Source organism: Mobula birostris, chromosome 2 (genome assembly GCF_030028105.1).
Source record: "Mobula birostris isolate sMobBir1 chromosome 2, sMobBir1.hap1, whole genome shotgun sequence".
Taxonomy (NCBI): domain Eukaryota; kingdom Metazoa; phylum Chordata; class Chondrichthyes; order Myliobatiformes; family Myliobatidae; genus Mobula; species Mobula birostris.
Genome location: NC_092371.1, coordinates 7,494,342 through 7,508,368, shown reverse-complemented (window position 1 = coordinate 7,508,368; position 14,027 = coordinate 7,494,342).

Sequence of the window (14,027 nt, the reverse complement as noted above, 5' to 3'; positions counted from 1 at the left end):
GTGAATGTGTGTTGTTTTGCAGGGCTTTCCTCAGCTGTCTTATTCGTTATTCATCCCCAGTGCCCCAGATCCTTTGGCCAGAGAAACATTGGACTACTGCTAATCCAAATGTGAAACCCTGTTGCATTCTTGCCCAGGTCCCACAATCCCACACCCTCACAAAGAAAAAATCTCACTACACATCAGATAGCTTCTCCCACCCTTCCCCATTTTGGTTCCTCTCTCATTCCTTCTTTCCATAGTTCCCCCTCCGCCTTCCCTTTCTCTCATGGTCTGTTGTTTTCTCCTGTCAGATTCCTTCTACAGTCCTTTACCTCTTTCATCTTTATCACCTCCCAGCTTACTGCAAGCCCTTCCCCTCATCTGGACTCACCTCTCACCTGCCAGCTCGTACTCCTGCCCCTCCGCCCTCACCTTGTTACTCTGGCTTCTGTCCCACCTCTCACGTAACTGTACTCCTTCCACTTTCTTATTCTGGCATGTTCTCCCTTAATTTCCAGTCCCAATGAAAGGTCTCAGCCCGAAATGTCAACTGTTTATTCCTCTCCATGGATGCTGCCTGACCTGCTGAGTTCCTCCAGCATTTTATGTGTGTTGGTCAGGATCTGCAGTATTTCGTGTTTAAGTTAAACAGGATTTCTGGCATTGGCCGGTGATAAGTGTTGGCCCAGGACTGACCTGTTAACTCCTGAAAATAATATCCCACCGCACCTTGGGTTTAATGTCCCAGCCTCGAGAAAGCACCTGGAGCTTGACTTGCCGAGTTCCTCCAACGTTCTGTGCGTGTTCCCCACCCTTCAGTCTGGCTTGTTGCCAACATGCAGTACCTCGTTCACGATTGGATTCAGACTCATTTATCACATGTACATTGAAACATGCAGTGAAATGTGTTGCTTGTGTTATCAACTGACTCACCCAGCACCAACATGGCACGGTCTCAATTCACTAACCTCAATCCATACAACTTTGCAATGTGGGAGAAAACCAGAAAACAGGAGAGACAGACACAGGAGATAGATACAGAGGGGGAGATGCACACACACACACACACACACACATAGATATAGAGCAGAGGTGCACAGGGAGAAGATGGCAGCGTGCGCGGCCCTTCCAAACTGATATTGTATCTGTGAAGTAGGATGCTGTGCACAATCCTGATTTGATAGAGACAGATGTGAAGAAGCACGGAGGAACATCTGGAGAAACTTCTGGAATGCCTGCTTCGCTGCTGCTGCTACTGCGCGATCGAGAATCTCCGGAGGGAAGGCCCCAAATCCTCGGCCTTGCCTGTTGCCGGGGCCGGGGTCAAAGCGCTCAGCAGAGATGTTGCATCGGTGTCGGAGAGCTGGTCGGAGGCTTCCAGGATGCTGCATCGGCAAGTTTGCAACGCTGGATGTTTACTGTCTGCATGAGATGATGAGACTTTCAAGAGACACTGAGACTTTACCATGCCCATGGTCTGGTCTTATCAAATTATGGTATTGCTTTGCACTGTTGTAACTAGTTGTTATAATTATGTGGTTTTTGTCAGTTTTTCAGTCTTGGTTTGTCATGTGTTTTCTGTGATATCATTCTGGAAAAACATTGTATGATTTCTTAATGCATGCATTACTAAATGACAATAAAAGAGGACTGTGGGTCCTCATAATCTATAAAGTGATACAACACGGGAGATATTAACGTCACACACAGGTGATACACTCGCACGAGACATACAGTCACACACAAGGATACAGTGAATTCTGAATAATTGGGACAGCCACTCGTTTGGGACAACTCAAAAAAAAACTAATTGAGAAAAAAGTCGGGATTCCCTTCATTTACGTGGGATACGTAATTTGGACAGGAGACTTGCCGAACAATTTCTACGTAGTGTCAGTTGCATGTACTTGTGTTGCCATTAGATACTACACCATGCTCAGAGCGAACAATTTTTAACTAGTGTCACGTAACATGTTTGTGTTCATAAAGCAGAGATTTTTGTCACTGAGAGTTGGCAAAAAATAAGCAGTAAGACAATTCAGAACTTTTGCTCATTGTGGTTTCAAGCATTCAGGCTTGGGGATGTCACAGACAACTGGGAGTGACAATTAAACAATTTCACTGCTTCAAGTTAGGAGTTATGAAGAATTTGAAGGTATTGACAATCACCTTAAATGTTACAACGAAAATGAAGATTTGGAAGATGCAATCGTCAAAAGCATTGTACGACAGCAGTCCATTGTCTGCACTAATGTCTGTGCTGACTTTGTTCAGTTATAGTTATCAAAAGAACACATAACTTCCTCCATTGATAACTATTAGGACTACTTATAGTACTGTAGAGGTACTAACTTATTAACTCAGTTAAAGGAAGTTTGTCTTTTTTATACCTTTTAACTATTCCTATGAAACGGGCTAATTGGGGCAGCCGTTTAATTGGGCCGAAATGTACTGGCCCTGCTATGTCCCAAATAACTGGAATCTGCTGTAGAGAGAGAGACGCTGATAGGAGATATCAGAATCAGGTTTGTTATCATCGGCATGTGTCGTGAAATTTGTTAACTTAGCAGCAGCAGTTCAATGCGATACATAATACAGAAGAAGAAAACACAGTAGGAGATACATTCGCACAAAAACACGTGCGCAGGAGATACTGTACATACATCCTTGTGCACATACAGAACACACGAGAGAGGCACGCAAACACACCACCCACGTAGGAGAGAGATTAAGAGACGCGCAAGAACCTCCCGTCCTTGTCACCAATTCCACTCCCCCCCCCCCCCCCCACCAGCCCTCAGGGTTGTTGATATGCGATTTCCCACTAGAGGGCGTGTGTGAAAAGTTGGAGCTACGCACTGACTATCATCACCAGGGGACAGGCCAGCACCAGGAGCCACGCTGTCCCCACGTTTAACGCGATGGTTACTTGCCAATAACTTTTAAACAACCACCTTTATTTACAGAGTGCCTGCACTGCAGGATAACCTCCCAAGATGCTTCGGTGGAGTGCTATCTGACCCTGAGCCACAAAATATATTGGAGCAGCTGAGTGTGAGAGGGAGGATTCCAGAGATCGGAGCCCAGGGAGCAGAAGAAGAGGCAGACAATGATAGAACAACAGGAATCGTGGGGAGGGAGGGGGGGGTTAGAATAAAGAACTGTTACAGATATTGGCGGAGAAATGGTGCATGGAATTTAATCTGGGCAAATCTGTACTGCACTTAGGAAAATGAAATGTAAGGGTAACGTACGCAGTTAACGGCCAGACACTTAACTGTCGATGTACAGAGGGATCTCGGGCTCCAAGTCCAAAGCTCCCTGAAAAGATGGTAAAGGAGGCTTGCTGTGGGAAACTAGAAATATGTTGTAACTGGGTTACCTGTCTGGACACGCCTCTCTGCTGACTGCCCCTGTGGCTCCTCCCACAGACCCTGAATAAAGGTGTTTCGCCTTGCCCCTCCCCCTCAGTCCGGGGGCAGATATTAATATGGAGGTCGTATTGGACAGCGAATAAAAGCCTTTCAGTATTTTACCCAACTTCAGTCTTTTGGAGTTATTGAAGGTGCACTTCTCTTGCCTTCATTGGTTGGGGAATTGAGTACAAGAGTCAGGAGAATGTATAAAACTGGACAGGTCGCACTGGAGGGATTGTGTGCAGTTCTAATCGCTCCGTTATGGGAAGGACGTGAAGGCTTTGGAAAGGTTCACCAGGGTGCTGCCTGGATTAGACAGTATGTCGTACAAGGAGAGGCTGATAGAGATCTGAGAAGCAAAGAATTGGAAAAACCTTCCTACAGATCAGACCATTAAAGTGTGTATTGAGGTAGGGGAGGGGAGGGAACGTCGACTCAGACCATGAGAGGCCTGCATCGGTCATTTTCATGCCTTACAAGGCGCAGATTGGAAGTCTGTGTGGGGCGCCACTCCTCGCACAGACATGAGAGCAATGTGTGATTAAGTGCCTTGCTCAAGGGCACAAATACGCTGCCACAGCTGAGGCTCGAACTAGCAACCTTGAGGTAACTAGACCACTAGGTAACCACTTGGCTACGTGCCCAACAACAAGAGGTAGAAGAAGATAAAACAATAAGAGAATGCAGAATAAAGTGTAACAGCTGCAGAGAAAGTGCAGTGCGGGTAAACATTAAAGTACAAGATTATAACAAGGCCGATTGTGAGGCCAAAAGTCGATCTAAGGAACCATTTAATGGTCTTATAACAGGGGTAATAGGTAGAGTAAGCAGCTGGTATCTTTTTCCCAGGGTTAAAATGTCAAACAGGAGAGGGCATGCATTGAAGCTGAGAGGGGAGATGTTTTTGTGCAGGGAGGTTTTCCCACCCAGAGAGTAGTGGGTACTGATGACAGCAGATCTGATAATAGCATTTAGACTCAATAGAGTCTTGCCTACGCTTCTTGATGCCTCAGTAAAGCAGCCAGCATAATCAAAAACCCACACCGGAGACATTCTCTCTTCTCCCCTCTCCTAATAGACCAGGCTCAAGGACAGCTTCTTTCCAACTATAATCAGACTATTGAATGGATCTTTTGTACAACAAGCTGGACTCTTGGCCTCACAATCTACCTCATTATGATCTTCCACTTTATCATTTACCTGTACTGCACTCTTTCTGTGGCTTTTACACTTGATTCTGCATTGTTCTTGTTTAACCTTATTCTAGCTCAATGCACTGTGATCTGTGCAGGATAAGCTTTTCGCTATCTCGTTACACGTACCAATATTAAACCACGACCAGTACACATACTATTTATACTGAACATAGATATTCAATGGAATCACGGGGATATAGTTTGTTTGCAGGCAGACGGGATAGAATTTAATTTGGCATCATGTTCAGCACAGGCATTGTGGGCCGAAGGGCCTTTTTCCATACTGTTTATTTTCTGTGACTGGGGGACTATCGAACATTACAGCACAGTACAGGCCCTTCAGCCCACAATATTCTGCTGAACTTTTGATCTACCCTCAGGATCCCCGTACATCGCCCTCTATTTTTCTTTCATCCATGTGCCTATCTATGAGTTTCTTAAATGTCCCTGGTGTATCAGCCTCCACCACCACCTCTGGTCGAGATTTAAGAGGGCTGGAGGGGTTTTTAGAGAAAATGGTGGGGGGGATTCTGCAATGGGGGTGGATATTTTTAAGGGAATGGTTCGATGGGTGAGGGGCCTCCTTGCTCCACATAGACTCATAACAAATAGACAGCATGGTAGCGTGGTGGTTAGCATAAAGCTACTGCAGTCCCAGTGACCCACTGCCGCCTGCAAGGAGTTTGAACTTTCTCCCCATGGCCACATGGGTTTCCTCCGGGTGCTCTGGTTTCCTCCCACATCACAAAGACGGACCGGTTAGGAGGTTGATTGGTCACATAGGTGAAATTGGGCGGCGAGGGCTGAGTGGGCCCGAAGGTCCTGGGGCCATAAGACACAGGAGCAGAACCCCCAGGGGTCTGAATGAGGTGGCTGAAGGCATTAGCAATGACCTCTCAAGAATCACGAGGTTGCGGAATGGTTCTGGAGGACTGCTAAATTGCAAATGTCACTCCACACTTCAAGAAGGGAGGGGGGGCAGAAGAAAGGAAACTACAGGCCAGTTAGTCTGGCCTCAGTGGCCGGGAAGATGTTGGAGTCGATTGTTCAGTATAGGTACTTGGAGGCACATTATAAAATGGGTCAAAGTCAGCATGGTTTCCTTAAAGGAAAATCTTCCCTGACAAATCTGTTGGAATACTTTGAAGAAATAACAAGCAGCGTAGACAAAGGAGAGTTGGTGGATGTTGTGTACTTGGATTTTCAGAAGGCCTTTGACAATGTGCCACTCATGAAGTTCCTGAACACAAAAAGAGCCCATGGTATTACAGGAGAGATACTGGCATGGATAGAGCATTGGCTGATTGGAAGGAAGCAAAGAGTGGGAATAAAAGGAGCCTTTTCTGACTGGTTGCCTGTGACTGGTGGTGTTCCACAGGGGTTAGTTCTGGGACTGCTTTTTACATGGTATGTCAATGATTTGAATTGATGGCTTTGTGGCCAAGTTTGCAGACAATACAAAGGTAGGTGGAGGGGCAGATAGCGTTGTGGAAGCAGGGAGGCTGCAGAAGGATGGACAGATTGGGAGAATGGGCAAAGAAGTGGCAAATGGAACACAACAAACACGAGGAAATCTGCAGATGCTGGAAATTCAAGCAACACACATCAAAGTTGCTGGTGAACACAGCAGGCCAGGCAGCGCCTCTAGGAAGAGGTACAGTCGACGTTTCAGGCCGAGACCCTTCGTCAGGACTAACTGAAGGAAGAGCTAGTAAGAGAGTTGAAAGTGGGAGGGGGAGGGGGAGATCCAAATTGATAGGAGAAGACAGGAGGGGGAGGGATGGAGCCAAGAGCTGGACAGGTGATTGGCAAAGGGGATAAGAGAGGATCATGGGACAGGAGGCCCAGGGGGAAAGAAAATGGGGCGGGGGGGAAACCCAGAGGATGGGCAAGGGGTATAGTCAGAGGGACAGAGGGAGAAAAAGGAGAGAGAGTGAAAGAATGTGTGTATATAAATAAATAACGGATGGGGTACGAGGGGGAGGTGGGGCATTAGCGGAAGTTAGAGAAGTCAATGTTCATGCCATCAGGTTGGAGGCTACCCAGACGGAATATAAGGTGTTGTTCCTCCAACCTGAGTGTGGCTTCATCCTTACAGTAGAGGAGGCCGTGGATAGACTTATCAGAATGGGAATGGGACATGGAATTAAAATGTGTGGCCACTGGAAGACCCTGCTTACTCTGGTGGACAGAGCGTAGGTGTTCAGCAAAGCGGTCTCCCAGTCTGTGTCAGGTCTCGCCAATATATAGAAGGCCACATCGGGAGCACCGGACGCAGTATATCACCCCAGCCGACTCACAGGTGAAGTGTCGCCTCACCTGGAAGGACTGTCTGGGGCCCTGAATGGTGGTAAGGGAGGAAGTGTAAGGGCATGTGCAGCACTTGTTCTGCTTACAAGGATAAGTGCCAGGAGGGAGATCAGTGGGGAGGGATGGGGGAGGGGATGAATGGACAAGGGAGTCATGTAGGGAGAGATCCCTGCGGAAAGCAGAGGCGGGGGAGGGAAAGATGTGCTTAGTGGTGGGATCCCGTTGGAGGTGGCGGAAGTTACGGAGAATAATATGTTGGACCCGGAGGCTGGTGGGGTGGTAGGTGAGGACCAGGGGAACCCTATTCCTAGTGGGGTGGTGGGAGGATGGAGTGACAGCAGATGTGTGTGAAATGGGGGAGATGCGTTTGAGAGCAGAGTTGATGGTGGAGGAAGGGAAGCCCCTTTCTTTTAAATAGGAGGACATCTCCCTATATGGCTGTGATAGCGAGTCTGAGTCAAAATGTGGTCAAAAAGTTGAAGAAACATTGACTTCGCTACATCGATGACTGCATTGGCGCTGCTTCCTGCACGCATGCTGAGCTCGTTGACTTCATTAACTTTGCCCCCAACTTTCACCCTGCCCTCAAGTTTATCTGGTCCATTTCCGACACCTCCCTCCCCTTTCTAGATCTTTCTGTCTGTGTCTCTGGAGACAGCTTATCCACTGATGTCTACTATAAGCCTACTGACTCTCACACTATCTGGACTATTCCTCTTCTCACCCTGTCTCTTGCTAAAATGCCATCCACTTCTCGCAATTCCTCTGTCTCTGCCGGATCTGCTCTCAGGATGAGGCTTTTCATTCCAGGACGAGGGAGATGTCCTCTTTTTTTAAAGAAAGGGGCTTCCCTTCCTCCACTATCAACTCTGCTCTCAAACGCATCTCCCCCATTTCACGCACATCTGCTCTCACTCCATCCTCCCGCCACCCCACTGGGAATAGGGTTCCCCTTGACCTCACCTACCACCCCACCAGCCTCCAGGTCCAACATATTATTCTCCGTAACTTCCGTCACCTCCAACGGGATCCCACCACTAAGCACATCTTTCCCTTCCCCCACCGCTTTCCGCAGGGATCGCTCCCTATGCGACTCCCTTGTTCATTCTTCCCCCCCATCCCCTCCCACCGATCTCCCTCCTGGCACTTATCCTTGTAAGCGGAACAAGTGCTACACATGCCCTTACACTTCCTCCCTTACCACCATTCAGGACCCCAGACAGTCCTTCCAGGTGAGTCGACACTTCACCTGTGAGTCGGCTGGGGTGATATACTGCGTCTGGTGCTCCCGATGAGGCCTTCTATATGTTGGTGAGACCCGACGCAGACTGGGAGACCGCTTTGCTGAACACCTACGCTCTGTCCACCAGAAAAAGCAGGATCTCCCAGTGGCCACACATTTTAATTCCACGTCCCATTCCCATTCTGATATGTCTATCCACGGCCTCCTCTACTGTAAAGATGAAGCCACACTCAAGTTGGAGGAACAACACCTTATATTCTGTCTGGGTAGCCTCCAACCTGATGGCATGAACATCGACTTCTCCAACTTCTGCTAATGCCCCACCTCCCCCTCATACCCCATCCGTTATTTATGTATATACACACATTCTTTCTCTCACTCTCCTTTTTCTCCCTCTGTCCCTCTGACTATACCCCTTGCCCATCCTCTGGGTTTTCTCCCCCCTCCCCGTTTTCCTTCTCCCTGAGCCTCCTGTCCCATGATCCTCTCATATCCCTTTTGTCTATCACCTGCCCAGCTCTTGGCTCCATCCCTCCCCCTCCTGTTCTCCTATCATTTCGGATCTCCCCCTCCCCCTCCCACTTCCAAATCTCTTACTCACTCTTCCTTCAGTTAGTCCTGATGAAGGGTCTCGGCCTGAAACGTCGACTGTACCTCTTCCTAGAGGTGCTGCCTGGCCTGCTGCGTTCACCAGCAACTCTGATGTGTGTTGCTTAAATGGAATACAGTGTTGGGAAGTGTATGGTCATGTACTTTGGTAGAAGGAATAGAAGCATAGACTATTTCTAAACGGAGAAAATTAAAAAATCTGAGGTGCAAAGGGAGTTGGAGGACCTCATGCAGGATTCCCTAAAGGTTCATTTTCAGGCTGAGTCAGTGGTGTGGAAGGCAAATGCAATGTTAGCATTCACTTCGACAGGAATAGAATATAAAAGCAAGAATGTAATGCTGAGGCTTTGTAAGACACTGTGAAGTCTCACTTGGAGTATTCTGAGCAGTTTGGGGGCTCTTATTTAAGAAAGGATGTGCTGCCACTGGATAGGGTCCCGAGGAGGTTAACAGGAATGATTATGGGAATGAAAGGCTTCCCATAATCAATTGGTGGTGCTGGGCCTTCACTGTCTGCAGTTTAGATAAATGGCAGGGCAATCTCATTGAAACCCATCGAACGATGAATGCCCCAGATGGAAAGGATGTGGAGAGAATGTTTTCTGTGGTGGGGGAGCCTAGGACCAGAGGGCACAACCTCAGGATAGAGGAAAGTCAATTTAGAACGGAGATGAGGAGGAATTTCTTTAGCCATAGGGTGATGAATCTGTGGAATTTGTTGCTACAGCCAACTGTGGCTTTAGCCTCTGGCTAAAAAAATTCCTCTTAATCTTCATACTAAAGGGACATCCTTCCATTTCGAGACTCTTTTTACTGTATATCTGAAAAATTACATTTACATTGACACAATGCAGAATTAAGTTTCACAGAAACCTCTGACACATATATTAACATATATTAACTCTTAAACTAAATTAACTCCCAAGTTTAGACAGGAAAAATGCACATTCAAATCTTTATCTCTGGACCAATCAATAAATAAATCTTTTCATCAGAACATGAAGGTTTCCTGCTCCGATCTGTTGGCTCTTGGTGGAGCCTGGATAGCTTGCTCCCACACACTGCCGGCTTTGATGACTGCCATCCCAGAATTGGAAAGTGCTCATCCGAAAGGGAAATATCCCGTTACCATGCTGGCTGGCCCTCACCCAACCTCAACTGATTCAACACCGCCCCAACTAAGGCAACCCTTGTATGGAACATATCAGCACTTCGGGAGGGGAAAATGGGCTCTGATACATCAAGGGAATTTTCCCCCACAGAGTTCACCTGAGATTTGTTCTATTTCAAGGTGGTTCATGAATCATACACCTGTACCTAATAAAGTGGCCATTGAGTGTACGGGGTCATGGACATCTGCTGCTGTAGCCCATCCACTTCAAAGTTCGGTGTGTTGTCATTCTCTTCCGCACACCGCAGTTGTAACACTTCTTTATTTGAGTTACTGTCACCTCCCTGTCAGCTTGAACCATTCCGGCCATTCTCCTCTGTCCTCTCTCATTAACAAGGTTTTTTCACCTGCATAACTGCTGCTCACTGGATGTTTTTAGGTTATGAGGACACGCAGTCCTCTTTTATTGTCATTTAGTAATGCATGCATTAAGAAATCATACAATGTTTCCTCCGGTGTGATATCACAAAACACAGGACAGACCAAGACTGAAAAAACTAACAAAACCACATAATTATAACATATAGTTACAACAGTGCAACAATACCATAACTTGATGAAGAACAGTCCATGAGCACAGTAAAGTTCAAAGTCTCTCAAATGTCCCACTTCTCACACAGATGGGAGAAGGAAGAAAAACTCTCCCTGCCATGCTGACCACAGTCCGACTCTGAGTCATCCGAAAACTTCGAGCTCTGATCACCTCTCCGACACCGAGTACTGAGCGCCATCTCTGTCCGAACTATTCGACCTCCATCTCGGTTGCCAAAAGCAGGCAAGGCCGGGGATTTTGAGGCCTACCCTCTGAAAGATTCACGACCACGCAGAAACGACAGCAGTGAACGAGCGTTTCAGAAATTTCTCCAGATGTTCCTCTGTGCTTTCACGTCCATTCTCCATCAAATCAGAATTGTCCACGGCCCCTATTTAACAGATACGATATCATTTTTCACCAGAGGGCTGCACAGGCGCGCCGCCATCTTCTCCTCCTGCCATTTTTCACACCATTCTCTATAAACTCTAGAGACTGTTGTGCTTGAAAATCCCAGGAGATCAGTAATTTCTGAGATACTCGATCCACCCCATCTGGCACCAACTATCATTCCAAAGTCATTTAGATCACTATTCTTCTCCATTCTGATGTTTGATCTGAACAACAATACCATGTCTGAATGCTTTTATGCTGCCACGTGATTGGCTGTTTGGATATTTGATTAATGAGCAGGTGTAAAGGTGGCCACTGGGTGTATCTTCGATGGGGGTAATTTTGAAAATGTCCTGAATGGTTGTATCATGGTCTGGTATGGCAATCAGAATGTACAGGAATGAAACAAAAGATAAAGATTAAAGATTAGATTTATTTGTCATGTGTACAGTACTTCGAAACATACAGTGAAATGCATCATTTGTGTCAACAACCAACGCAGACCGAAGGTTGTGCTGGGGACAGCTTGCAAGTGTTGGCATGCTTCCAGTGCCAACTTGGCATGCCCACACTTTACTTACCTGAACCCAGACGACTTTGGAATGTGTGAGGAAACCCGCGAGGTCATGAGCAGAGTGTGGGGGATGTTCAAACTCCTTCCAAAGAGCAGCAGGAATCGATCCCCAGTCTTACAGCTTGCGCTAACCACTATACTACCATGAAGAAGTGGCAGGGACTAGTGTACTCTGCCCAGTACATCACGGGCACATCCCTCCCCACCATTGGTCGTACCTACAGGAGTCGCTGCCTGAAGAAGGCAACGTCCATCATCAGAGATCCCCACCATCCGGGCCAGGCCATCTTCTCACAGCTCCCGTCGGGCAGGAGGTACAGAAGCCTGAAGCCCCACCCCACCAGGTTCAGGAACAGCGACTTCCCTTCAACCATTCGGTTCCTGAACCAACCGGCACAACCCTGATCACCATCTCAGTACAGCAACACTGTGACCACTTTGCATTACAATGGACTTTGAGGAATTTTTCCTCTAATTGTATTCTTTTCTGTAAAAATACAACTTTATTGTTTTTTTAAAAAGCTGCTGAATTGCCTGGGTACTCTCAAACACCACGACTCTGAGCTGACTGTACGACCCACTGACTTTCTTTCAAGAAGCCTTTCCAACTCATGTCCAACATTCCCTCTAATTTGTAATGTTCAGTGTGCACAAAAATCTTGTGCTGTGCAATTTTTTGCCCAGTGACAACAACATGTGCACACCTCTTCCTAGAGATGCTGCCTGGCCTGCTGCGTTCACCAGCAACTTTTATATGTGCGCAGCTGAATGGTTTCTTCAATAAAAACAGTATAAATAAGCCAGTTTGAAAATCTGCAGACAAATCATCACGAACTGCATGTTGTCAACAGCATCTGCATCAGAAACTGAAAAGGAAATGCAATTGTGTACGATCATGAAATGTAATTAACATGCCAACGAGGTAGAGGGTGACAACTTTTTGTGCACAGTTTAAATTCCTTTGTGTGCTGGTAGCAAAAGATGTTTGTGCGCACGTGGACACCTTAAAGAAAACATTGCTCATGTTCTCATGAGTATTATGTTTTTCATTGGCACATTGGTTATTTGTCACTTTATGTATCGTGAAATTCAAAGTTCAAAGTACATTTTTTTAATCTAACGTTTATCATACATTATATACATACAAAGAAACATAGAAAACCTACAGCACAATACAGGCCCTTCGGCCCACAAAGCTGTGCCCAACATGTCCCTGCCTTAGGACTACCTGGGGTTACCCATAGCCCTCTATTTTTCTAAGCTCCATGTACCTATCCAGGAGTCTCTTAAAAGACCTTAGTGTTTCCACCTCCACCACCGGCAGCCCATTTCATGCCCTCATCACTTTCTGCGTAAAAAAACTTACCCCCGACATCTCCTCTGTACCTACTTCCAAGCACCTTACAACTATCCCTCTCATGTTAGCCATTTCAGCCCTGGTGAAAAACCTCTGACTATCCACATGATCAAAACCTCTGCTCTCTAAGTTGCATGCTCTCTTGGTCAATGTCTCCCATCCACTACATAATGTACTGGTTGGGCACAGGAGTACATTCAGCCAGAGACTCATTCCACCGAGATGCAACACAGAGCGTCATAGGAAGTCATTCCTGCCTGTGGCCATCAAACTTTACAACTCCTCCCTTGGAGGGTCAGACACCCTGAGCCAATAGGCTGGTCCTGGACTTATTTCATAATTTACTGGCATAATTTACATATTACTATATAACTATTTATGGTTCTATTACTATTTATTATTTATGGTGCAACTGTAACGAAAACCAATTTCCCCCAGGATCAATAAAATATGACTATGACTATTATCTTGTACACCCTATGAGGTCACCTCTCATCCTCCGTCACTCTAATAATCTATATGATAAAACTCCGCCATGGATGGTCCCAAGCCCGGCTGTGAGATGGGGAGAGTTGGGCTGGAGCCGAGCAACCCCCCCCCCCACTACAAAAACAGCTGCAGAAGCCCAAAAGTCTCATCCAGGAAGAGGAATGGTCTTGCTGTCTAGTAGTGCTGATGGGCTACGGAAAAAGTACATTATATACGACCCCGAGATTAATTTTCTTGCAGGCACCCACAGGAAGACAAAGAAATATAGCAGAATCTACGAAAAAACACACACACACACATCTGACATGCAAAAGTGGACAAATCATGCAAATAATAACAAAAATAAACAAGCAATACTGAGAACCTGAACTGCAGAATCTCCAAAAGTGAGTCCACGGGCTCAAAAAATCCGTTTTTCACAATAAAAACCTGGAAGAAAATTAACTTCATGGTAGTGTATAGTGACATATATCCATAGTTAGAAGATAAACTTAATTGGAACTTTGAAAATTGTGTATTATTGATGATCATTTACGGTTTGTTTTTGTAAATGCTGCTTATCTGCTGCTGGGTGCCCGTGATGCCGCTGCATCGCACCTGCGCTTCCGGACGTGACAGTGAACTTGACTTTGACAATACTTTCCACTGCACGATTTCTCTTTGGAAAGAGATCAGAGATACACAACACCAGCAGTTGGTAAGCAGATTGTAGTAAGCTTGTAGCATCGTCAGTCGGGGTTTTAGCAATGGCTGGC